General features: G+C 40.1%; 1 non-coding gene across 1 annotated transcript; it reads right to left on the bottom strand.

Moving 5' to 3' along the window:
• Positions 1-2,789: 2,789 nt before the first annotated feature.
• On the bottom strand, positions 2,790-2,895 carry LOC145626044 (small nucleolar RNA R71). Its single transcript, XR_014110918.1, has one exon. It is a non-coding gene; the product is annotated as a small nucleolar RNA R71 (small nucleolar RNA).
• Between the last annotated feature and the right edge of the window lie 22,215 nt (positions 2,896-25,110).

Genomic DNA, 25,110 nt, shown 5'->3' with positions numbered 1-25,110 from the left:
CTTTAAAACTCACTCTCTCTATAAATAGAAAGAAAAGTCTATATATAGTAAATCTAACAAGGGGGAGCGCGGCCGCGCAAAACTGGGTATGGAACAGAGACCCAGATAGGCGCGCCTGTGCCACCAGGACACGCGGCCGCGCTATGGTCGCGCGCACCCGCTCTTGGGAGCAGGGCAGCTTCCTTCAACTTCAACTTGCTTTTCCTCGTGCGCTCCACTTGATGATGTTGATGAACACCGAAGGAGGAAGTCTCCAAATAGCCCCCACAGTGGGTTCAACACCAAGATTGGTGTACCCACCGCTTGCATGCACGAGCTAGAAGACATAGCCTATACAATCCTTCAAACTTGAACTTCAAGTGGTAGGAAAGAGGTATCTCAATCAATGTAAAAATTGGGAAAGAGACTCGGGAATCTTCGGATTACGATCATAACCTGAAAAATGAAAGAAAACAAGCAAATAAAACAGAAAATAACAAAATAAACCAAGAAATGCATGAAAATAGAAATTAAACTAAGAAAATGCAAACTTGGTGAGTGTCATTTATGGCACTCATAGGGTAGTGTTTAGGATGCTTTCTCCTTATTTTTCATGATTTTCTTTTATGATTTTGGTCTTTTATTCTTTAGTTTCTCTATTTCTTCTTTCTTCGTGTTTTACTTTCCTTTATGTGCTTTTCTTCGTGTTTCCCTTTTATATTGCTATTTTTCTCTTCTATTTTCTCTCTTTGGTTTCTTTTGTAGGTGTTTAAGGACTTAGCTTCGCAAAGGATTCAAGAGGAGAAAAAAGACCTAAGCAAAGGAGATTCAAGCCTCTTGGAGAGGGCGCTCTGCATCTTTTCTTTGCCGCGGGCGCGGGTTAAATGCATCAATTTGGTGATTTTAGGCAGGAACTCTCCGCGCCCTAGCCGCGGGCTCGGAGAATCTGGAGAGACCGCTCTAGATAGAGAGACCGCGGCCCCCCTGTTTTCACCTGGAATAGTTACTGCCGCGCCCTGAGCCGCGGCGCAGGTGGTTTTGCCGCGGGCGCTGGTCTTGCCCAGATTGCCCTGCAAAGTTAGTTATGGGTTTCGTACCCATTTCTGCGCGCCCGCGGGATCTTCTTGGAGAGGACACGACCGATCAATTTTTCTTCTTTTTTCTATAAATACTCTTATAAATCCTTTTGAAGGCTAACTTTTAGATAATATTTCATTTGCTTAGTTTTTAGAGAGAGAAAGTAGAGATTTTAATTCTTGGATTTGATTTGTATTTAACATTTCTTTTTCAATCAAGTTTGGATTTCTTCTTCATATCAGTGAAAGTTTGTGAGATTTCTTTCCTTTGAATTTACTTCTATTGCAATTTTCTTTAATGCTTGAATGTTTGGTTTGGATTTTGATTTAGTTTTGTGAATTTGTTGATTGATTGATTTTCCTTTTGATTTAGCTTGAATTGAATATGTTTGTGATTGAATTTTTTTTTGCTTTCAATTTCACCATGATTAGTGAGTAGATTAGTTGCTAGGGAGAATAGGAAGCATGCTTGATTGATGATTTTTGCTAGTTGATGATCATTGATTGATTGAATTGTTGCAATTAAATTGGTTGACATAGTTGTGCATGTGATTAATTAGACTAGGAGTGATCAACCTATAAGATTAATCTAGATTGCATTGCAATTTTCAATGACATGAACCCTTGATTTGAGAATTGCTTTAATTGATTGAATTTGATTGTGATTCTCCTTGTTAGCCATTCATAGTGAACCCTAGTTTGGTTTATAGGAGATAACCTTAGAATTCCCTTGATTGCAACTATTGTTTGTCCCTTGCAATGTTTGAATCAATTTAGTGATCTATCAATTAGCATGATTGTTGAGCTTACATGTGGAACCTATATCCCTAGTGTTTAGCTTATAGATTGAATTCTTTGATTTGTCTTGATTTTTGATATCCTAGTTACTCACCTTAACCATTGATAATTCTTCGATTTAGCTTAACATTAGACTATAGCATAGTTCCCATTCATTCCTTTGGGTTCGACCCATGACTTACCGCGTACTTGTATAAGGTTTGTTAAGTGTTTACAAATTTAGTTTAACCAAGGGAGAATTAGATGACGACCTAGTTTTACTCCTTGTCGACATGGCGCCATTACCAGGGAATGACATTGGTGCTTTGTTATAGTTGTTGAGTCTATTTCATTCTATAAAAAAAACAAAAATATTTTCCTCTTTAAGGCTACACTTGTATCCGTGCTACTAATCATTTCTTTTGAGTTGCATGCATAGATCACGTGGTCATTCACTAGTGCCATTTGATCCGGAGATTGAGAGGACTATTAAAAGGTTAAGGGTTGCTAGGAGATCTTTGACCTCTAGCATTTCAAGTGAGGAAGAACCACAAGTAGAGGAACAAGCAAGAATGGGAGAGAATCCGAGAGCGGCATTGAAAGAATTGGGGATTCCCGGAGCATATAGATTTGAGAATGGAATTGCTCCACCTACAACACGGGCAAATTATTGTGAAATTAGGTCGGCTATGATCACTTTGATAGAGAGGCGACAATTTAGTGGAGCCAAGCATGAGAGCTCGCTAAATCATCTCAAGTAACTTGAAAAATATTGCAATACTATCAAGGTGAACAGAGTTTCCCAAGAATTCATCTACGTCAAGCTCTTTCCCTTTTCTCTCATTGGGCGTGCTTTGGAATTCCTAGACAAGGAGGTTAAGCCGAATTCTCTAACGACATGGGACGAGGTTACAAAAGAATTTCTAACTCGTTTCTATCCTCAAAAGAAAACGGCGGAGGCAAGAGCTTTGATTCAAGGCTACAAACAAAAGCCAAGTGAAAGCCTCTATGAAGCGTGGGAGAGATATAAGGAGTCTCAAAGGGAGTGTCCTCACCACGGGATTCCAACCTATCAAATTATTCAGATTTTCTATGGAGGCCTAAGTCCCCAAGGCAAGTCATGCCTTGATGGAGGAGCCGGAGGTCCTATCATGAATAGGACGCAAGAAGAAGTGGTGGACATCATTGAGGATGTTGTGAGGTACTATAGAGATTGGAAAGATGGTGAGAAAGAATCAACTAGCAAGAGTAGCTCTTCGGTGTACTCGGTTGATCATTTGAATGCAATCAACAATCTCTCCTCACAAATGACAAACTTGGGGAAGGAAGTGAGTGCAATCAAGGAAAAATTGGAGAGTTCTTCTTCCCGAGCTCCTAGTCTTCCCTCCCTATTTAATGGGAGAGGTACTCCTTCTAACTCTCACCCCCCTCCTTCTTCTAGTAACATGCCTAGTGGTTGTTTGTTTTGTGATGTGTGTGGTTCATATGATCATGATTCTAGTAATTGCCCTCATGCTTTTCCGGATATTAATGATAATTTTGATAATAATGAGAGTGAACATGTGAACTATGTGTCAAACAATAATAATGTGCAAAGGTTTGATAACCAAAGGGGTCAATGGAATAGGAATTACCAAAACCATGGTAATTTTGACAACTACAACCAAGGTAGTGGTTATAGGAACCAAGGGAACCAAGGTTCTCGAGGTAACTATAACAATCAAGGTTATAGTGGCCAAAATTAAAACCAAAATTATGGTAATCAAAACCAAGGTTATGGAAATCATAATCAAGGTGGTGGTGTAACCATAATCAAGGTTATGGACAAAATCAAAATAGTGGTAATTGGAACAATCAAGGGCATAATTCCTATTCACAATAATGCTCAAAGAGGCCCTCCACTGGATTTTTTTCCAAAGACTCAAGTTGATAATTCCTATTCACAATCCTCTTCCTCTAGAACTACTTTAGAGGAAATAATTGAAAATCAAACAAAGTTGTTGAGCACTTACATGGCCGTAAGTGACAAGAAATTCAATGAGGTAATAAGATGCTAGAAAACCAAATTTCTCAACTTGTCAATGCCTTGAAAGACCATGTGTAGGTGTCGCTCGAAGTGCGCCTACGTTAAAGCATGTTGTGAATATGCTTGGCACTCATAGGAAGTGGGAATTGACATTACGATTAGGGACAACGATTAGGGACAAAGCAAAGTAGGGAGCCGCCAACAAGTTTTTAAGGAACTTGTAAACCGTTCACGGATCATAAAAAGGCAACCACGATAGGGGACAGCGATAGGCAACAACGATTGACCCGTGAAGGTTACACCCCATTCATAATCCATGAGATTACTAACTCCATATGGTTCGGAACCACGAAAGGAGGATCGGGAATGATGGTACGAAGTGAATCATGGAGTCACATTCGCCCGTATTGGCCTCTACTCGATTCTTATAGTGAAAAATGATTCCTGCGATCTCAAAGGCATACAAACAGAGATTCAATTTGCTCCAATCTATTATTATGCTAAATTGGTTTAATATTAATGCAACACATAATTCTAAAATATCGTGATCACTTGAATTAAACAACAAGATTAAAAAGAACCTAAACCGGTTGTCCAAATTATCTTATTAGTCGTGATTTTAAATTACATATTCCCTTTAAACATGCAATATGGTGATAAAAATAATAAAATAAACATTAACATTGGAAGCAATTTAACAATATTTCCAACAATATAAAATCGTTAGAAAAATAATAGAAATAAAAGGAACATAATTCTTACTTTGATTCTGTTTGCTTGCAACTATAAAATAATAAACGAGTTAGTAACTTCAAGGAAATAATAATAAAACCATAATTAAATTAAATTAAATTAAATAAAGTAGGGTTGATTTGGGGCCAAACCCTCAAACAGTTCTACCTTTCACGCCTTGGCTTAAGGACAGAACCATGAGTAAAGTATGGACTCCTTGGAGTGCTTGAAGAAGGAATTTTGAAAGAAGAAGGGTAGGCTAGTGTTTAGGCTAGAGCATAGAGGAGAGAAAAATAGAGAATTAATAGATGCCCCGAACATCAGAGTTGAAAGGGTATTTATAGAAAAAATGTGCTGAGGGAACACACAGAACCCTAAAAAGATAAAAACTCTAAAAAAGTATACCGCGACACGCCAATGTGTACCGTGATACGGGAAATCCCACCGTCAGACGTGGAACATTCCCGTGACACGGTGTACTGTTGTGTGATGTGGGAAATATTTAGTGAACGGGGGACAAAACGCGTTAAGAGTTGTAGGGAATATTTTCAAGCCTTTAAAATCCCACTAGCTTGAACCCCACTGTGATCATACACTAAAGTACGGTGGCGTCCAAAAGAGAAGAAGATAGAGCAAAAGAGTCGCCAACAAGTTTTTTTAGGAACTTGTAAACCATTCACGAGGTGAAGGTTACACCCCTTAACGATCCAAGAGATCGTCAACTCCATAAGGTCTAGAACCAAATAAGGGTTCGGGGATGAAGGTACAAATCCAACCTAAAAGAGATTGAACCTGCCCTAATAATAGGCCTCTACTTTATTCTGATCGTATTCATGTGCGCTTTTTAATTAACATGCAATCAATAGAATTAACCCTAAACCTGTTTATCTATGTTGGTTGAATATTAAAGCACAAATAAACTATTATTGGCGATCACTTGAATTATAATCATATTAACCCTAACAAGATTATTAAATATCTTATTAAGCGTGATTACAAGTACAAATTCCCTTTAAACATGCAATAAAGGCGTGATCAAGCAATAAATAAAAATAATGTATCAAGCAACATAATAATAATCAACATCACAACAATAAAATTATAATCATCATCAAGATAATAATAATCATAAAAATAATAATCATAATAATAATCATCAAAAATAAAATCATCATCAAAATAATAATAATAATAATATTCATAATCATTATAACAATTATAATCATAATCATGTTCAGGTTAACATTAAAGCATAATAATAATAGCAAGATCCTAGGCATGATACTAACAAGATTAATAACAAACCCTAGCATGTCACTAGACAATAAAAATCAAATCTTTAACCCTAACATGATACTAACAATCATAAATATTAGGAAGAACATAGGAAGCATTTTAACAATCATATTTAATATTAAAATTACCCTAGACATGATACTAGGAATCATAATAACAATTTAAACATGATATCTACATCATAACATCAATTAAAACCATTAAAGTACTTACTTTGATGCCTCGTACCTCTTTCTAATAACAAAATACACACGTTAGTAACTTCAAGGAAAATAATAAACAACAATTAAATTAAATAATTGAAATAGAGATTTGGGACCAAACCCTCAGAAATTAAACCTTTCACGTCTAGGGCGAAGGCAACTTCGAATATGGCTAGGTGCTTCTAGATCTTGTGAATGCGGAATTTTGTATAAGAAAACCAAAGTTTAAAGGAAAGATGAATGAGGGAGATGAATGAAAGAATGCTAATTAAAACTAATTGTTGAGGAAAACATGTGAATGAGGAGAATTGGTGAATGAATGGTGAATGATAGATGTAGATGATGAATGATGAATGAAAACGGAGTTTTTAATACGATATTTATAGAGAAAATCAGCCAAAAAGATAAATAAACAAAACAGAGTCTGACGCTCATGAAACAGAGCTGGCGCCAACCCTGGCTAGCTGGCGCCAGGCGCCAATGGCTAGCGCCAGGCGCCAAGGCCTGGGGTTGGACGCCAAGCTTGATTTTAACGTGTTTTCGAAAATCTGATAAGTTTACCGTACTGGAGGATAAAATAATATAATTTCTTCGAAAATGCTATTTGATTTTAATTAAAACTCTGAAAAGTCAACAAAGTCAACTTATCAATGCTAATTGAATTAGGAATGAAAAGAACTTTCTAGAAGATTCTAGAAGACTAAAACCATTCCTAATTTCATTAGGAATGATAAATCATATTAGGCCCTCCCCAAGATCATTGGGCCGTACATAAAGCTCAAACCGGGCCCAGTTTGGTAATTTGGCCATAATTTCCTTAATATTCATCGGAATTGGGCTTATAATATATCGTTGGAAAGGTCTTTGCAAGCCCTATCCAACTACACTACTATCTGACCCATATCATGGACCAACCAAACTGGATTGGCTATTTTCTTAAAATAAAGTTTTCAAAAACAGAAAGAAGAGAAAAGAAATTAAAACTTTCCGCAACACTAGACCTTTCCACACTTTCGTTTCATTCGATTATGATTCGACGTGAAAGGTACTCATCACTGGGTTTGGTTTTGGGGAGACACAAATGGGTGTCTACAGAAGCCCCCACTTTGACTGAGTTTGGAGAAACGCAAGTTTCGAAAACAAAATTCAAAGTAGCGATAGGGACGGAGAATGATTCAGAACGTTCTGCGATCCTAAATCACTCTTGTAACGCCGATACCTGCAAACTAGCGTTAGTTAAACAGATAAAAGAGTTAAGAAACACGCATCTTGCACCGTCGAGCACACGTCTCTGAAGGTAACCGATTGCTGCTGTATCCTTGTTTTGATGACCTCCTACAAGCTAGAGAATGCCATCCCGCTTGAAAACCGCTACGCCTGTAACAACTTCCAAATTAGAAGATTGCTTCGCCTGAAATGATCCTCCTCCGCTTTGATAATATTCCACGTCCAAGGGAATACCATCGAAGATTGCTTCTCTTGAAACAATCCTCATCCGCATTGACAATATTCCACATCCTAGGGAATACCATCGAAGATTATTTCTCTTGAAACAATCCTCAGTCGCATTGATAATATTCCACATCCTAGGGAATACCATCGAAGATTATTTCTCTTGAAACAATCCTCAGTCGCATTGATAATATTCCACATCCTAGGGAATACTATCGAAGATTATTTCGCTTGAAATAATCCTCAGTTGCTCGTGACAACTCTCCGCAAGCTAGGGAACATTGTCGAAGATATCTTCTCTTAAAGTTATCCTCATTTGATGCAATAATTTTCCAAAGGAAATTACCAAAGATCCACGCCTGTCGATCTTTTAAAAGTTCGCCTGAACTTTGCTTCCGCTATGCCTGTACGTCGGCGTTATTTTTGCTTTGAAGCCGTATATCGGTGCTCTTTGCTCTTGAACCTATATGTCGGTGCCTTTTGCGAACGAGCCAATGCTTAGGCGCTTTAAGCTAAGTGAGACGATCTCTTATCAGGTCGATCACTTTATGTAATCAAGCCAATTACTAAATCATGTCAAATTGCTTAGAGGGGCTAACTGGCGTACCAAGGAACCCAAAAATATGTTGCAGAAGGTTAGCACAACCTCAACAGGTGGCTAGATGCTTTGGCGTCGCTGAAAGACCACCAGCGCCAGCTATTAGGCGTTAGCGCCAGGCGCCAAGCCCAACTCGTGACGCCAATGCCTAGGGACTGGCGCCAGCACGGGAATCTTTTTAAATTCCCATTTTCTCTTCATTTCGCTGCTCTGTTCGTCGCGAAAACTGCTCGAGGAAACCGAAAGCTTCAATTGCTCATTGCTTGCTCGTTTTTCAACCGAATTCGCTCAAATTTGTTGCAAATCAAAGCTCTTTTCATCTATTTTCCCGATCTATGTAAGTTTTTCTCAAACTCACATCAGTTTTTATGAATTCTTGACATGAATATTCACGAATTTCATGAAAATTCGAATTTTATAATGCTCAATTTGCTTTGTTTGTCAAGTTTTATGCCATAAAATTGCTTGATTATGTTTGTATATTGCCTTGGGAGTAATTTGAGACTTGTTTGACTCAATTTGGTGAAGAAACAAGCAATTTTCCATCGTTGGACCTCTTAAGGTCGTGAAGAACAATGTGACTCGTTCTTGATATTTTTGCTAGCAATTCTTGTCCAATTTGTCACAATAATCACTATAGTGTTGCAAGAAATTGTTTGATTGCTTGAAAAATGCTGTTATGCTCAATTTGAATTCGTGCTATGTTTTAGTACTACGTACTCTGTTTTTTTGCGAACATAGTATCCTGCGGCTAGGCGAACCTTAGATACTATAGAACCTTAATTCATGATAATTCTGCACACTGTAGCATGGCTAGACAACGAGGCTCGGGTTCACGGTACTGAAACACTAGACGGGAGCATGAGCCCGTAGAGGACGACGCCACGCCATCCACTTCGCTTGGTCGGCTTCCGGAGTGGGACGAGCGGACTCTGTTCTTCGCCCCTGTCCACCACATTTCTGAGAGGGTGAGACGGGGTACCGAGCCCGGGAGGACACGGCATCACGGCTCTGGCTGTGACGGTTTAGGCGATTTGTACAGGATGCACATCGTTAGGGATCTTGAGACGAGGCTCCTATGGGAGTCTTGCGGGCTAGCTACTCTGTTTGATACCTCCAAGGCTATGATCGCCTCCAGCGGGGGTAATCACGTAGTGCGCGCTTTGGTGGAGTTCTTCTGGGACACCACCAACACCTTTCATTTTCCTTGGTGCGAGATGATGGTCACCCCTACGGACTTCAGTCTCATCACAGGACGGGAGTTCACTTCTGTGCCACTGCCGTTTGGCGGTGGGATCGACGTCTTTTCTTTAGAGGTCGAGGAGTTGTTGGGGCCGATCGCTATTCGGGCCCGAGCTGAGGCCGAGACGACTCAGTTCAGTGCTAGAGGGATTCGCCGTTCGACGCTGGCAGCGGCTCTTGATGACGATGCGACCACCCGAGAGCAGCGGGTGCGCATCTTTGTGCTGATGTTGTTGTCAGGGACATTCTCCCCTGACAAGGGTAGTAGGGCATTGCTTTACTACCTCCCTGCTGTCCGTGATCTCCAGCGGATCAGGACTTATGACTGGGCCAGCTTGGCCTATGCTGACTTTGTTCGTGCACTGAGGGACTCGTGTCGTCACCGGTCCTTTAGGACGAACGTCGCTTTGTCTGCTTTTTGGAAGGTCGTAGAGGTAAACATTATTCCCTATAAAGTTTAGCCCTACATATTAGTTAGCATTTATTCATACTTTTAACTCCTTGTAGATCTGGTTCTACGAGTACTTTCCTTCCGTTGCGCCGGCGAGACCATCGCCGCGGGGATTTCCGGTGAGCGCCTCTTGGGGCGGCCACCATGTGGACATGTCTACTGCACGTGTCCGGAGCTGGATCATCTCGGTACGACTTTTATCGTTTATCTTGCTTTTCCGCGGTGCTTTAGATACATTCTTGCCTGATTGATGCTTTTTATAGGGACCTGAGGTGGTATACCGACCGTGGGGCGGTTGGACAGTCCCTGGATTAGCCGCAAAGTACTCTGCTGAGCGTCGCTACTTTCTTGGGACTTATGGAGCGGTCGCGTACTTAGGAGAGAGGGTCGCTAGACAGCACTCCTCTGATGTCTTTGTCGTTCCTGTCGTTCCACCACGTCATATGTTCGACGAGGCGCGGTTGTCGAGCATGTGTGAGGGAGCTGGTACCCCTTGGCGGTCCCATGCGATCCTCGGGCGGTGTTATGCTGAGGAGCTACTACCTTTGTTGGCTCCGGCCCCTGTACCGGCTGAGGATGTGAGGGTAAGATTCTTAGCTTTTTATTTTTCGCTAAGTAGCCCCCAAGTAATACTTTACTGATTTTTTTTCGTTTTATCAGGACGGTGCTGCTGAGTTCGTGCCACCCCGTATGTCCATCCACTACCAGGGGATGTACGGGCCGATCGAGGAGATGATTTCTCCGGCTCCCGAGAGCGAGCGCTTTGTAGAGCGGTCGATTCCTCGCCATCAGACTAGAGTAAGCCTAGTTTTTTTCAGAATTTTGTGTTCATATATCATGCATTTTTCACTGACTTATTTTTCTGACAGTTTTCACGCGAGGTGGTTTCGGCTATGGCACGATGCATAGATGCCTTCCGGAGCTAGCTCGTCCAGATGAGGAATGCGGCCACCTGTCGTCGGGATGACGTTGTCCGAGAGGTAACCTTTCTTTACCCATTATTTTTTTGCATTACTGCTTCAATTTCACTTTGTTTCTGATTTAATTCTTTTTGCAGGGCCAGCCTATCGCTTCTCACACCCGCACGAGACCTGAGGGGCGGGGAGATCTGGCGAGGTCTAGCTCGAGACATCGTCGCACTTCGTCAGGGGGTAGAGGCGGTCGCTGTGAGGCTGCTCGAGCCGACGTTGCTGAGGGCTCGGGATCTTCTTCTGAGGGTGCTTCTGCTGCACCGGTAGGAGAGGCTACCTCGGCTCTCAGAGGTGGTGGGATGTACGAGATTGGCTCGTCATCGCAGCAGCCTCCGCGGCCTCAGCCTCAGGTTGATCCTGGCTGGAGTGGTCCTATCTTGAGTCTCCCTCCTCCCACGGAGACTGGAGCTGGTGCTGAAGCTGGAGCCGGTGGAGAGGTGACTCCTCGTACGGCGCAATTTTATGGCATGATGGGCCTACGTCCTCCGGCGCCGTAGTTTGGTCCTGTATATATTTTATTTTGACTTTTTTATAGAACTTTGCCTTTGACTCATCATTTAGAGACACATTTTGTATTTTTATGTTTATTATGGATTTATTTGATTGTTTATTATTATGTGTATGTTAGTGTGTGCGAAAGAGGTGTGACAACAATTTTGCGCAAATATTCCGTCATTTTTATTATTGATGGAGGATATTATCCGACTCTCTCCCCCAAAAAGAAATAAAAAAGGAAAAAATCAAAAAAATGACGGGTTTTGGAATTTAAAATAAAATCCAAAAAAAGAATAATATAAATTAATTAAAAAATAATAGCTATATTTAATTAATTAAGAAAAAATATAGAAAAGATGTTTAGGAATATTAAACGGAGCCATAAAGTCATTAACCGAGTCGAGTTTAATATTAAAAATGCAAACTGGGCACGCGCGACTGTCTTGGTGACTTGGCGCCAGCTGGCGCCACACTATGGCGCGTAGCGCCAGGCGCTACACTTAGCGTGTGGCGCCAAGCTCTGGCGGTTGGCGCTAATCTCGGGGGTTTGACGCTAATTGACGCTGACTCCGTGTTTCATTCTGATTAAAACTCTTCGCAATTTGTGCATAAATAGCCCCCTGCCCAGCCGATTCTTCTCATAATTCCAGCGAATAAAATTATTCTCTTCTTTAGAAAAAATAATAATTATGTCTTTAGCCACTAAAACCTTCACCCAATACACTCATGAATGGTGTCGATCTCTAAATGCTAGAGACAGAAAAGAATTAGATTTATTTCACTTGGGGGGAATTTATGGCATCAAAGGGGTAGATCTAGACCTAGACTTCATACATATCGCTTTAGAATTTTGGAATGTTGATAAGCATTGTTTCAGAATAGGGTATGATGAGATTAGCCCTTTGCCAGAGGAATTTGGTGCTATCTTAGGTTTCCCTGCAATAGACCTCGTAGTAATCCCTAGAGTGGATGCATACTACTATAAGGATTTTGAGCGCTTCTTTAATTTGAAGGAAAGAGATTTATCAAAAATAGTGGATGGCAACATAGTTAATTTGAAAGAATTCGCACGCCATTATTTTGATAAACCTCTTTCTGAATCTTTACATATATATAGAAGAAGGGCGTTCTTATTTTGCATGCTCAATCAATTTTTTCTTAGTAGTGGTAAAAATAATGAGGGTCAATCAATTATCACCACTGTACTAGAACAGATTGAATCAGGGAGGAATCCAATGCCATTAATAGTTGGAGAGACTATGATTAGTCTAGATGAATTGAAAAGGGACCCAAAAGCGCCTCTTCGCGGTTCTCCAATTTTATTATAGGTAGAAAAATGATATTACGGAAATAAAAAAATATATTTTTGTATTGTAATAATAATTTATTTGCATTGCAATTTTTTTACAGATGTGGCTAATGGAGAGGCTAGGATTAATTAGCTCTCCGAATGACATTGAAAAATATACTCCCAATTGCTTCGTGAGAAGGAAGAAGCGCATCCCTAAAATTGGGCGTCATGGGTGGAGAAAAGTATTTGAATCACGTGATTTTGCCATCAAGTGGGTCATCCCATGGTGGAAAATAGAAAGGATGGTTGGTGTTAACAGGCAACTTTTCTGCCGTCTTCCAAGCTTGTCTCGTGTAACCTATTATTATCCCTGCAGGGTGAAAAGACAATATGACTTGCTTCAGAATATTCCTTCCGGGGATCTTCGTCCTCCCTATGAGTACCCTGTATCTCAAGAAATAGATAGATTCGATGCTTACTGGAGCGCTAGACCTTTATGGGAAGTGATTACCCAAAAGGTTCCTCCTTCTTTGCCTAATGATGTAAAGAAGTGGTTGTTGAAGAAGTCTTCCATTGATCAGGGTAGAACCGATGTAAAGAATCGTCTAGGTGACAGGGTGACTCCTGCCAAAGAACGCTTAGGTGCAAGAATTGAATTCAAAACACCTACAATGCCTAGGAAGAAAAATACTACCAAAGACAAAGGAAAAAGGAAAGCTAACACCATAGACAAAAAAGTTTGGGTGGAGGAGAAGCATGGAGTGCTAGCTGAGGGGGAGACCATCTACTCCAAAATTGAATGTAGGTCCTCTAAAGGATGCCTACTAGCTAGAGTAATAGATGAAGAGGAGGAAGCAGAAAAGAATTGGAAAAGAGCTAGAAAGGAAAAGAAAGATTAAAAACATTGCTTAGCTTTAGATTTATTAGACTTAGACGGTTATTTTTATTTAAAATTAATTTATTTCAGCCTTATTTAAATCCCATCAATAATGTAATTTTATTTTATTAATGAAATTTTAGCTTTCAATTAAATTGTTTACTTTAAATTTATTTTATTAAAGCAATGAAAATCGAAAAAATTAATTTTCCAGAGATTCTTCGAGTACGGAAGTCGAAAATTTTCCGAAAAACACCGAAATTCGCCGAGATTTTATTCCCAAATTGGCGCCAGTAATTGGCATTTAAAGCCAGCTATTGAGGTCTAGCGCCAGGCGCCAATTCCATTGGCTGGCGCTGATGACTTCTGGCTGGCGCCAGGCTCTGTTCTGCGACGCCAATAATTTGCCGATTTTCTGTTGACTTTTTAATTGATTCTGGAACGCGGAGATGTCGAAAAATAAAGTGGCCGCACCCGTAAAGGGTTGCCTACGTATCCTTTCTTAAGGAATCAGGCCGAACGTAGCTCTCTTGAGTATTCTACTCAAGTAATTATGGGTAGTATTTTTTAAGTTGGTCAAGATTAGTCATGTTTGAGAATTCATTGCCATCCATATCCGTTAGTTTTGCTGCACCTCCTGATAGGATTGTTTTGACAATGTAGGGGCCAGACCAGTTAGGTCTAAATTTTCCCCTTGGGTCTAAAACATTTTTCCTTAGTGCTTTTAATACCAAATCCCCTACTTTGATATTTCTTGTCTTGACCTTCTTATTAAAATGCCTAGCCATACGAGTTTGGTAACACTGAGTGTGATGTAGAGCTTCTAGTCGTTTTTCGTCGAGTAGAATTAATTCTTCATATCTTGCCCTAGTCCATTCAACTTCATCGAGTTTACTCTCTAGCGCAATGCGTAGAGATGGTATTTCTAGTTCGACAGGTTGTACGGCATCCATTCCATATACTAAGGAAAATGACGTATTTCCCGTTGATGTACGGATTGACGTGCAATAACCCCACAATGCGAAGTGAAGCTTGTCAGGCCAATCCTTATAATTTTCTGTCATTTTCTCGATGATAGTCTTTAGATTTTTATTAGCTGCCTCGACTGCTCCGTTTGCTTGAGGTCTATAAGGGGAAGAATGATGATGTTGGATGCCATATTTTTGTAGCAATTCTTCACATTCGGCTTGAAAGTGAGTTCCATTGTCACTTATCATTTCATGTGGGACTCCGTATCGACAAATAATATTTCTTTCGATAAAGAGTGCTACATGTTTTGCAGTGAGTTTAGCGTATGATTGCGCTTTGACCCACTTCGTAAAGTAATCGATTGCTACTAGAATAAATTCGTGGCCTCCTGTTCCTGGGGGAGTGATTTTGCCAATTATGTCAATTCCCCATGTAAAGAATGGCCATGGCGATGTGTAGGTGTAGAGCAAAGATGGAGGGACATGTTGTAAATTGGCATAAATTTGGCACTTAGGGAATCTTTTTACATATTGATGGCAATCCCTATTCATTGTAGTCCAATAATATCCTTCTCACATTATTTTCTGGACTAACATTTTGCCATTTACATGAATGCCACAGATTCCTTCGTGAACTATTCTCATTACTCTTTGTGCATCCACTTTTCCTACACATAGGAGGGCTCGACCTTTAGGTACCCTTTTATGTAGCTCGTTGTCTATAAGTACATATTGAGAAGCCAAAAGTCTCAATGCTCACTTCGCTCTTTTGTCAGCATGAGGAGGGTATTCTCCATTGGTGACATAGTTGAGTATGTCTGTGTACCATGGTTCTTCTTCTTGTTCTTCTTCTTCGCCTTGGACTAGGTCGTCGTCTTCTATAGCCTGGATATATGCTGGTTTGTGCCTTTTTTCGATAGTTAGAGGCATTTGCTCGATTTCTGTGGGAATCCTAACCATTGAGGCTAATCTTGCCAAGGCATCAGCAAATTGGTTTTCTTCTCTAGGTAGATATGTGTATTCTACCTTCTCTAACTGATCGGTAAGAGTTTCCAGATAGGTTTGATAAGGGGCTAGGCTTTCGCTCCTTACTTTCCACCTTTTAGATATCTGATTGATGATCAAAGAAGAGTCTCCGAATATCCTTAACTTCTTTACTCCCAATGCCAAGGCTGTTTCAAGGCCTACCACGCATGCTTCATATTCAGCAGCGTTGTTGGTAACGTCGAAATCAAGCTTTATTGAGATTGGAACATGCTCTTCTTTAGGTGATACTAGTAGCACTCCGACACCACATCCTTTTTGGTTTGAGGCTCCGTCGAAATACAAGGTCCAAGTATCATCTTCAGTGACCATTAAGTCTTCATCTGGAAATTCATTGTCTTGTATTGGTGTCGAGTCCTTTATTGGAAAATTTGCTAGAAAGTCTGACACCACGGATCCTTTAATAGCTTTTTGAGGCATAAACCGTACATCAAACTGGTCTAGATTGACTATCCATCTTGAAATACGTCCATTTAGTGTAGATTTCTCGAACAGATACTTGAGTGGATCTAATCGGGAGACTACGAAAACGGTATGCACCAACATGTAATGTCTTAATTTAGTTGTGGCCCACACCAAGGTGAGGCACAATTTCTCGAGCGGTGTATAGCGTGTTTCGTATTCGAGCATCTTTTTACTTAGGTAATAAATTGCGTTCTCTTTGCCTTCTACCTCTTGTGCTAGCATGGCTCCCATTGTCTCTTTGGTAACCGTCAAATATAGCCTAAGAGGTGTTCCGGGGAGCGCTGGTGCTAATACGGGAGGATTTGCGAGATAGGCTTTGATCTTTTTAAAGGCTTTTTGACACTCGTCATCCCATATTACTGGTACATTCTTCTTGAGCTTCTTGAAGATTGGTTCACATATCGTTGTCAGTTTTGATATGAACCTACTTATGTATTGCAACCGGCCAATAAATCCTCGAATCTGTTTCTCAGTCTTGGGCGGTGGCATTGACATGATTGCTTTAATCTTGGTTGGATCTACCTCTATTCCTCTAGAGCTTATGACGTATCCCAAGAGCTTGCCTGAGGTGACTCCAAAAGCACATTTCGATGGATTCAACCTCATGTTATATTTTCTTAGCCTTTCGAAAAATTTCCTTAAGGCTACTTGATGGCCTGGACGGTCCTTTGATTTCACAATCATGTCATCGACATATACCTCGACTTCTTTGTGCATCATGTCATGAAGTAAGGCAGTTGCTGCACGTTGGTAAGTAGCACCCGCGTTTTTCAACCCAAATGGCATTACCGTGTAGCAGTAAGTGCCCCATGGTGTTATAAAGGTTGTTTTTTCCATGTCTTCTTCTGCCATGAGAATCTGATTGTACCCTGCGTATCCATCCATGAATGAGAGAAGCGCGTGATTTGCCGTGTTGTCTACCAGAATATCGATGTGTGGCAAAGGGAAGTCGTCCTTTGGACTTGCCTTATTTAGATCTCGATAGTCGAAACACATCCTTACCCTTCCGTCTTTCTTTGGAACTGGGACGACGTTGGCGACCCATTCGGGGTATTTGGATACCTTGATGAAACCTGCAGTTATTTGTTTTTGAACTTCTTCTTTTATTTTAAGTGCTACGTCGGGTTTCATTCGACGCAACTTTTGTTTTACGGGTTTCATTCCTGGAATTAGTGGTATAGTGTGTTGAGCTATTTCTCTATTAATGCCTGGCATATCTTCATATGACCAAGCAAATACATCGATAAATTCTTTAAGTAAGTTAATTAAATCGGTTCTTTCTTGTTTATTCAATGTTAGTCCGATTTTAACTTCTCTTTTATGAGTTGAAACATTCGAGATGTCAACTGTTTCAGTTTCTTCAATTACCGGTGTTTTCTTTTCGAGTGTTTCCATTGCTTTAATAATTTCTTTGTCTTTTTCATCGTTAGCTAAGCAATGCTCGTCATCTTGGGTTAGGGAAGAACACAAGAAGTAAGGAGAATGAGAAATATTATTATACTCTGAGATCATTACGTCAAAGAGTGATATGTCCTCAGGGACTGGATCACTAACTATCCTAGGAGAAGAAATAGGAGGGGGAGGTGTTACTACTAAAGACTTGGAAGACTCTAAAGGGAAAGACTCTGACTCAGACGACTCTTCGAACATCGGTCCTTGCCCTGTCGTGATTGATATCTTCCTTCCGCTTGGAGTAGTCACTTTGATAGTCTTGCGCCACCCTTGTAGTGATCCTTCGGCTGGAGTAATTAGCTTTGAGGGGTCGAAGCTTTCACTTTGTAGGACCGTTTGAATGAGCGAGGAGTTATCTTCTTCGTAAGTTGGCTCATTCTTTTCTCGCCCAAACAGTAGTCCCATGACGTTAAAGTCAAAGCATGGGGGTGCTTTCTCCTTGTGGACGGGAGTTGGGACTTCATCAGTGAAGTAGAAATCCAAGAAAATCTCGAATCCTGGTTGTTGTATGCCGTTTACAACAAATGGCTCGGGAAATTCATGGCATGGATAGTCCTCTCCTTCTTTTATGAACTGACCATTAAGCGTAAGAGGGTACTGATCCATTGGAATTGCTTTCTTTTGAATGCGAGCGTCCCTACGCGCCTTCAACTTTTCCTGGGCTCGCTTGAGATCTTTCCGAGTCGGTTCGAAACCAAGTCCGAAAGTATCTAGCTTAGGAAGGCCAGGTGACTCCAGCGATTTTGCTATCCCTTTCTTCTTTCCTAGGGTCATCCCAGGGAAGTGTCCTTGTTTCTTCAGCATGGTGTTGACAATCATGTTGGAATGGGGGTCATGGCAAAGAGATGTCCTTTCATCCTCCTGGATTAAGGAGACTTCTTCGTTAAAGCCCCATAGGTCTTCATCATCCTCGTCTTGCTCCACATTGATGATTGGATTCTCTATGGATTTAATTCTCATAGGCGAAGCATCAATAGTGATTGGAATTCCTCCAACTATGGCTTTCACTTGTTGATGGAGAGATGAAGGGACGACCTTTAGATCATGAAGCCAAGGGCGTCCCAACAACAAATTGAATGAGGCTTTGATGTCTACTACTTGAAAAGTAGTAGCATGTTCTATTGCTCCTGCCGTTACATTTAGGGTTATTTTGCCAAGAGCTTGACGACGAGTATTATCGTAGGCTCTTATTCCTTGTGTGGACGGAGTTAAGTCTTCAACCCTTATGCCGAGCATCCTCGCAGTTTTAAGTGGACAGACATTGATAGCCGATCCATTGTCTACAAGAGTCATGGGAACATTCATCCTTTTGCAGACTACCGTGAGATTTAATGCCTTGTAATGTCTGTCACCTTCTGGGGGTAAATCTTTGTCAGAGAAGGTGATTAAGTTAATCGAACTAGGAAGATCACTTGTGAGGAAGTTGGCTAGTCCCTTAGGAGTAGTGTCAGAATCTATCCCGATTTTATCCAAGGCATTCATTACAGCCAACCTATGCTCTCGAGATGTTGCCAGGAGCTTCCACACATTCATCTCAACTTTTGTCTTCTTAAACTGTTTAACAATATCATTGTCTTCGATGATAGGTATGGGAACTTGCTGTATGGTGGGCATAGGTTGTGCTGAAATGGGAGGTTGCATTCTCCCAGATCTTGTGAGGACATTTATTGATGAATCTTCTTCAGCCCAAATGTCATCTGTGGTGTATGATACAGAAGGTGAAGGTCCTATTATGTCCTTTAGGTAGACATCTTCTTCATCACTGTCCAAAACTCCATTAACGGTTATATCCTCTTCTTGTTGAACTTGGACTAATTTCTTTTCATCAATCATTTTCTGTACCAAATCCTTGAACTTGAAACAGTTTTCTATAGTGTGCCCCCCTGATTGATGGTACTGACAGTAATATCTATGTGTCCTTTTTAACGACTCAAATGGTCTCGGTTCGAGAGGTTTGACCTCGCCACTCTCGGAGAGCATTTCGAACATTTGCGCATATGGGATCCCAATTGGAGTGTAGATCCTATTGCTCTTCTTGGGTTTTTCAATGACTTGTAAGGGAAAATTCTTTGCCTCATAAGTCGTTCTCACTGGTGTGAATTCTCTTTTAGGTTCTTCCTTTGGACATGGAAGCTCATCATATTTCTTATGGAGTTCGTTCATAACCTTAAGAGCTTCACGTAGTAGTTGTGATGCCTCCTTCATAGACAGTGTGAGCAATTGTATGTCTTCCTTATTTGCCGGTTCTGGAAGGCTATCTTTGACATCGAAAAAGATCTCCTCTTCTTTTTCTATGACATTGATTTCTTCGACAGGTTTAACGAGAGATGAGGGGTCAACTTCGTTTTCCTCATCGAAGATAGCCAAAGTATGAGCTAGAGGTGCATTGTCGATGCTTGGCTTCTTACTGGCAGGGGGCAACGATAGTTTGTTATTGTCAATTAGGTCTTGGATAACTTCCTTAAGCTTCCAACAGCTTTCAGTAGAATGGCCCCTACCTTGGTGATACTTGCAGTGTGCATTGGGGTTCCAATTAACCGACCTCTTCTCGACTGGTGGGTCCCCAAATGGTCCAATGGGAGTTATAAAACCTTTTGCATTTAATCGATCAAATGCGGTGTCATAACTCATGCCAATAGGAGTGAAGTTCCTCCTAAATGGTTTCTTCTGTCCTTGGTTGTTCATGGCGAGAACTTCTCCTAAATTAAAGGTGCTAACATTATTTGAGTGGGCGGTTTTGGAAGAAGAAGGATTGTCGTTCTTCTTTCCTTTCCAGCCACTGTTGGAGTTATTGTTGGCAGCTTTTGACTTAGCCAAGTCATCTTCAATATTGATCCCAATGTCATAAACAGCCTTAAAGGTATGGAGGTTATTTTGATATTTAAGATGCTTGGAATATTTTTCTTGGAGATTTTTGATAAACAGTCTCACAAACTCTTTTTCGCTTGGTACCTCAATCATTTTAGCTGAGGTTTCTCTCCACTTGTTAAAGAAAGAGGTGAAGCCTTCATTCTCTTTCTGTTTGAGGATTTCAAGTTCTCTATGGTCAGTCTCGACTTGAATGTTGCACTTGTACCTATCGACGAAAGCGTTTGCTATAGACTCCCAGGTAGAGGTCTTTTCTTTTTCGAGCGAAAAGAACCATTGTTGGCAAACGGTCTCGAGAGATAGTGAGAAAAGAGAAGGGAAGACCTTCTTATCAATACCCTTGATACTCATTATTGTTTCAAATGCTCTTAAATGGAAGTAAGGGTTGTCAATTGCTCTAAATTTTGGGATGTCGTTGGCGTTGAACTTCTGCGGAAGAAGATCTTTGTCCACCGAGACCCTTTGTGATGTAAGCTCTTAAAACTTGTAGTCGCTGGACAACTTGCTTAGGCTCTCTTGCATGAGGTCCATTTGTTGTTGCTTCACGGGATCGTCGATCCTAAGTGCGAGAAGCTTCAGTGTCTCAATCACAGTAGCCAGTTGGTTCTTAAGATCATTGACTTCTTCTTGAGTTGCCATTATAACCCTCGCTTTCCTCTTGCGAGTTTGTCGAAAAGTTGGACTTGTACGAAGAGGTTATCTTTGATTAATCGTCCTTCTTTTCTTGACCACGCGCTGTAAATTAAACCATTTTGCGTTTTAATTACTTGACTCGAATCAACTTGACTTTATGGTTTATTTTAAGGGAAAAAGAGGAAAAAGAAAAAAGGGTGCATATTTTTGGCAAAAATAATGTACATATTTTTAGGTTGGAGGATTAATATCCGACTTACCCCCCCTAAAAAAAATGACGAAAAAACGCGCACACAAGACTCTCTTAAACATGGTCAAAGTATGTGCATTGGTGTGTGCATTGAGTGTAAGTGACATGCTTGGACTTTTGTGTAAGACCATGGGACTTAGTGCCTAAACTCGATCATTGATTCAATTAAACATTATTGACAGCAAAATTAACCGAATTAAACAGAAAACTGATTAATTAGACCTTAGGTGATGACTCGACAAATAATCCGAATTGTCGGCCAAGCGACAGGACTGGCGTCATAATGTGGAGGTTGGCGCCAGACAACATATCTGTCGTCAGGCGCTACACACCATAGTGTGGCGCTATAGCTCAGACCTTGGCGCCAATAGTGGAGCTTCGGTCTGGGACTGTTTTCGGTGTTATTAGTCAACTGGGGTATGCCTAAAGTCGTACTAGGTCAATTTCGATTAAAGAAAAAATAGACTTTATTGACTCAAATTAAATAAATAAATAATTAATTAATTAGGCAAAGTTCTTTAAGTCATTAATTTATTTAATCTCAACACAAGTCAACAAACGGTTAAGAGAAACATAGAATATATATGCACAACAAATAATGCACAATTAGTCAAGTAGGCACAATATGATGCAATGCGTTCGCAACCTAACCATGGCTCTAGTTCTCTAAAGTTCGGGATATGGTTTAGTCAAAGAGGGTCCATGGTTAATTGTCCGGATGCACCGCGCGGAAGCCTAACCGTGAAGGGTTGGCGCGAGTGGATGGGACACCGCGAGTTTTTTTAAAAAAAACTCGCTTCCATGGTTTGGTGAATTCAACATCTCGGATGTACCCTTTGTTGCACGGAGCGTTCAATCGGGTAGATGGAGCATGAATTCCCATAGGGTTATGTCCATATGTAGAACACATATGGGTTTCAGAAAAGTGAGAAAAAAATTCAATCAGGAAGTAGGATCGAGCAAACAATACGAAAAACCGGTCGAAATTAGAACGCATATTTCTGGCTCGGTATTGGGGGAAATTGGCGCCAGCAAACAGAGATTGGTGCCAACTTTTAACTGTAGCGCCTGGCGCCAATACTGGCGTCTGGCGCTACGGCTAAAAGTGTGGCGCCAAGCTCTGGCCCCTGACGCTACTTCCCACATGCCTCAGCAGCTTTCTGTGCTCGATAAAATCTTCCAGTTTTGCGCGGTGTTATTTCAGTCCTAGTTGTGAAAGACATTCCTCAAATTTCCTACGTGTAAAATCCTATGTTTTTGACTCATTATGGATGGTCTTTCCAATGAGATCGTTTTTATGCATATGACAATAATGTTAATCAAAATTACGCACATGAAATACTTAGAATTTGTCGAGTTTCATCCACTCATTCTAAATCATTGCCGAAACAAATTCAGGAATTAAAATAGAAATCCTCCCCAGCGGAGTCGCCAAAAACTGTAGGGAATATTTTCAAGCCTTTAAAATCCCACTAGCTTGAACCCCACTGTGATCATACACTAAAGTACGGTGGCGTCCAAAAGGGAAGAAGATAGAGCAAAAGAGTCGCCAACAAGTTTTTTTAGGAACTTGTAAACCATTCACGAGGTGAAGGTTACACCCCTTAACGATCCAAGAGATCGTCAACTCCATAAGGTCTAGAACCAAATAAGGGTTCGGGGATGAAGGTACAAATCCAACCTAAAAGAGATTGAACCTGCCCTAATAATAGGCCTCTACTTTATTCTGATCGTATTCATGTGCGCTTTTTAATTAACATGCAATCAATAGGATTAACCCTAAACCTGTTTATCTATGTTGGTTGAATATTAATGCACAAATAAACTATTATTGGCAATCACTTGAATTATAATCATATTAACCCTAACAAGATTATTAAATATCTTATTAAGCGTGATTACAAGTACAAATTCCCTTTAAACATGCAATAAAGGCGTGATCAAGCAGTAAATAAAAATAATGTATCAAGCAACATAATAATAATCAACATCACAACAATAAAATTATAATCATCATCAAGATAATAATAATCATAAAAATAATAATCATAATAATAATCATCAAAAATAAAATCATCATCAAAATAATAATATTCATAATCATTATAACAATTATAATCATAATCATGTTCATGTTAACATTAAAGCATAATAATAATAGCAAGATCCTAGGCATGATACTAACAAGATTAATAACAAACCCTAGCATGTCACTAGACAATAAAAATCAAATCTTTAACCCTAACATGATACTAACAATCATAAATATTAGGAAGAACATAGGAAGCATTGTAACAATCATATTTAATATTAAAATTACCCTAGACATGATACTAGGAATCATAATAACAATTTAAACATGATATCTACATCATAACATCAATTAAAACCATTAAAGTACTTACTTTGATGCCTCATACCTCTTTCTAATAACAAAATACACACGTTAGTAACTTCAAGGAAAATAATAAACAACAATTAAATTAAATAATTGAAATAGAGATTTGGGACCAAACCCTCAGAAATTAAACCTTTCACGTCTAGGGCGAAGGCAACTTCGAATATGGCTAGGTGCTTCTAGATCTTGTGAATGCGGAATTTTGTATAAGAAAACCAAAGTTTAAAGGAAAGATGAATGAGGGAGATGAATGAAAGAATGCTAATTAAAACTAATTGTTGAGGAAAACATGTGAATGAGGAGAATTGGTTAATGAATGGTGAATGATAGATGTAGATGATGAATGATGAATGAAAACGGAGTTTTTAATACGGTATTTATAGAGAAAATCAGCCAAAAAGATAAATAAACAAAACAGAGTCTGACGCTCATGAAATAGAGCTGGCGCCAACCCTGGCTAGCTGGCGCCAGGCACCAGCACTAGCGCTAGACGCCAAGCGCCAAGCCTGGTTCCAGGCGCCAAGGCCTGGGGTTGGACGCCAAGCTTGATTTTAACGCGTTTTCGAAAATCCGATAAGTTTACCGTACTGGAGGATAAAATAATATAATTTCTTCGAAAATGCTATTTGATTTTAATTAAAACTCTGAAAAGTTAACAAAGTCAACTTATCAATGCTAATTGAATTAGGAATGAAAAGAACCTTCTAGAAGATTCTAGAAAAATAAAACCATTCCTAATTGCATTAAGAATGATATATCATATTAGGCCCTCCCCAAGATCATTGGGCCGTACATAAAGCTCAAACCGGGCCTAGTTTGGTAATTTGGCCATAATTTCCTCAATATTCATCGGAATTGGGCTTATAATATATCGTTGGGAAGGTCTTTGCAAGCCCTATCCAACTACACTACTATTGGACCCATATCATGGACCAACCAAACTGGATTGGCTATTTTCTTAAAATAAAGTTTTCAAAAACAGAAAGAAGAGAAAAGAAATTAAAACTTTCCGCAACACTAGACCTTTTCACACTTTCGTTTCATTCGATTATGATTCGACGTGAAAGGTACTCATCACTGGGTTTGGTTTTGGGGAGACACAAATGGGTGTCTACAAGGGTTTACGCGGAAAGGACACGGAAACCCCCGTGTCACAACAGGTGCCCCGTGTCACGGGGAATCCCACCGTCAGACGGGACAGTTTCCCGTGACACGGTGGACAAATGCCATGACGCGGGAGTTTGTGGTCCGTTTTTCCGTCTAAATTCATTTTTAACCCTAATTTCGTTCAGCATTTTAAGTGTCGATTGATAATTTCGGGCCATTTCTGATTTATTATTATTAATTGGGCTAAAATAAATAATAAATAAAAGGTTTGGGCCAAAATAAATAATGAAACAATAAATAAAAAAGGTTTGGGCTGAAATTAAAAAACAATTCTTTGACTAAACATCAAGACTGATCCATGGACTATTCAAAAATTGAATTTAATCAAATACGATTTTTTAAGCACTCTCGGGATTAAATACTGAACCCGACTAATAGTGGCGGTGAAAGGTTGTTCAT

The sequence above is a fragment of the Chenopodium album genome, chromosome 3 (genome assembly GCF_948465745.1).
Source record: "Chenopodium album chromosome 3, dcCheAlbu1.1, whole genome shotgun sequence".
NCBI lineage: Eukaryota > Viridiplantae > Streptophyta > Magnoliopsida > Caryophyllales > Amaranthaceae > Chenopodium > Chenopodium album.
Note: the sequence above shows the minus strand (reverse complement) of the source record. Positions and strands in the feature narration are given on the sequence as shown.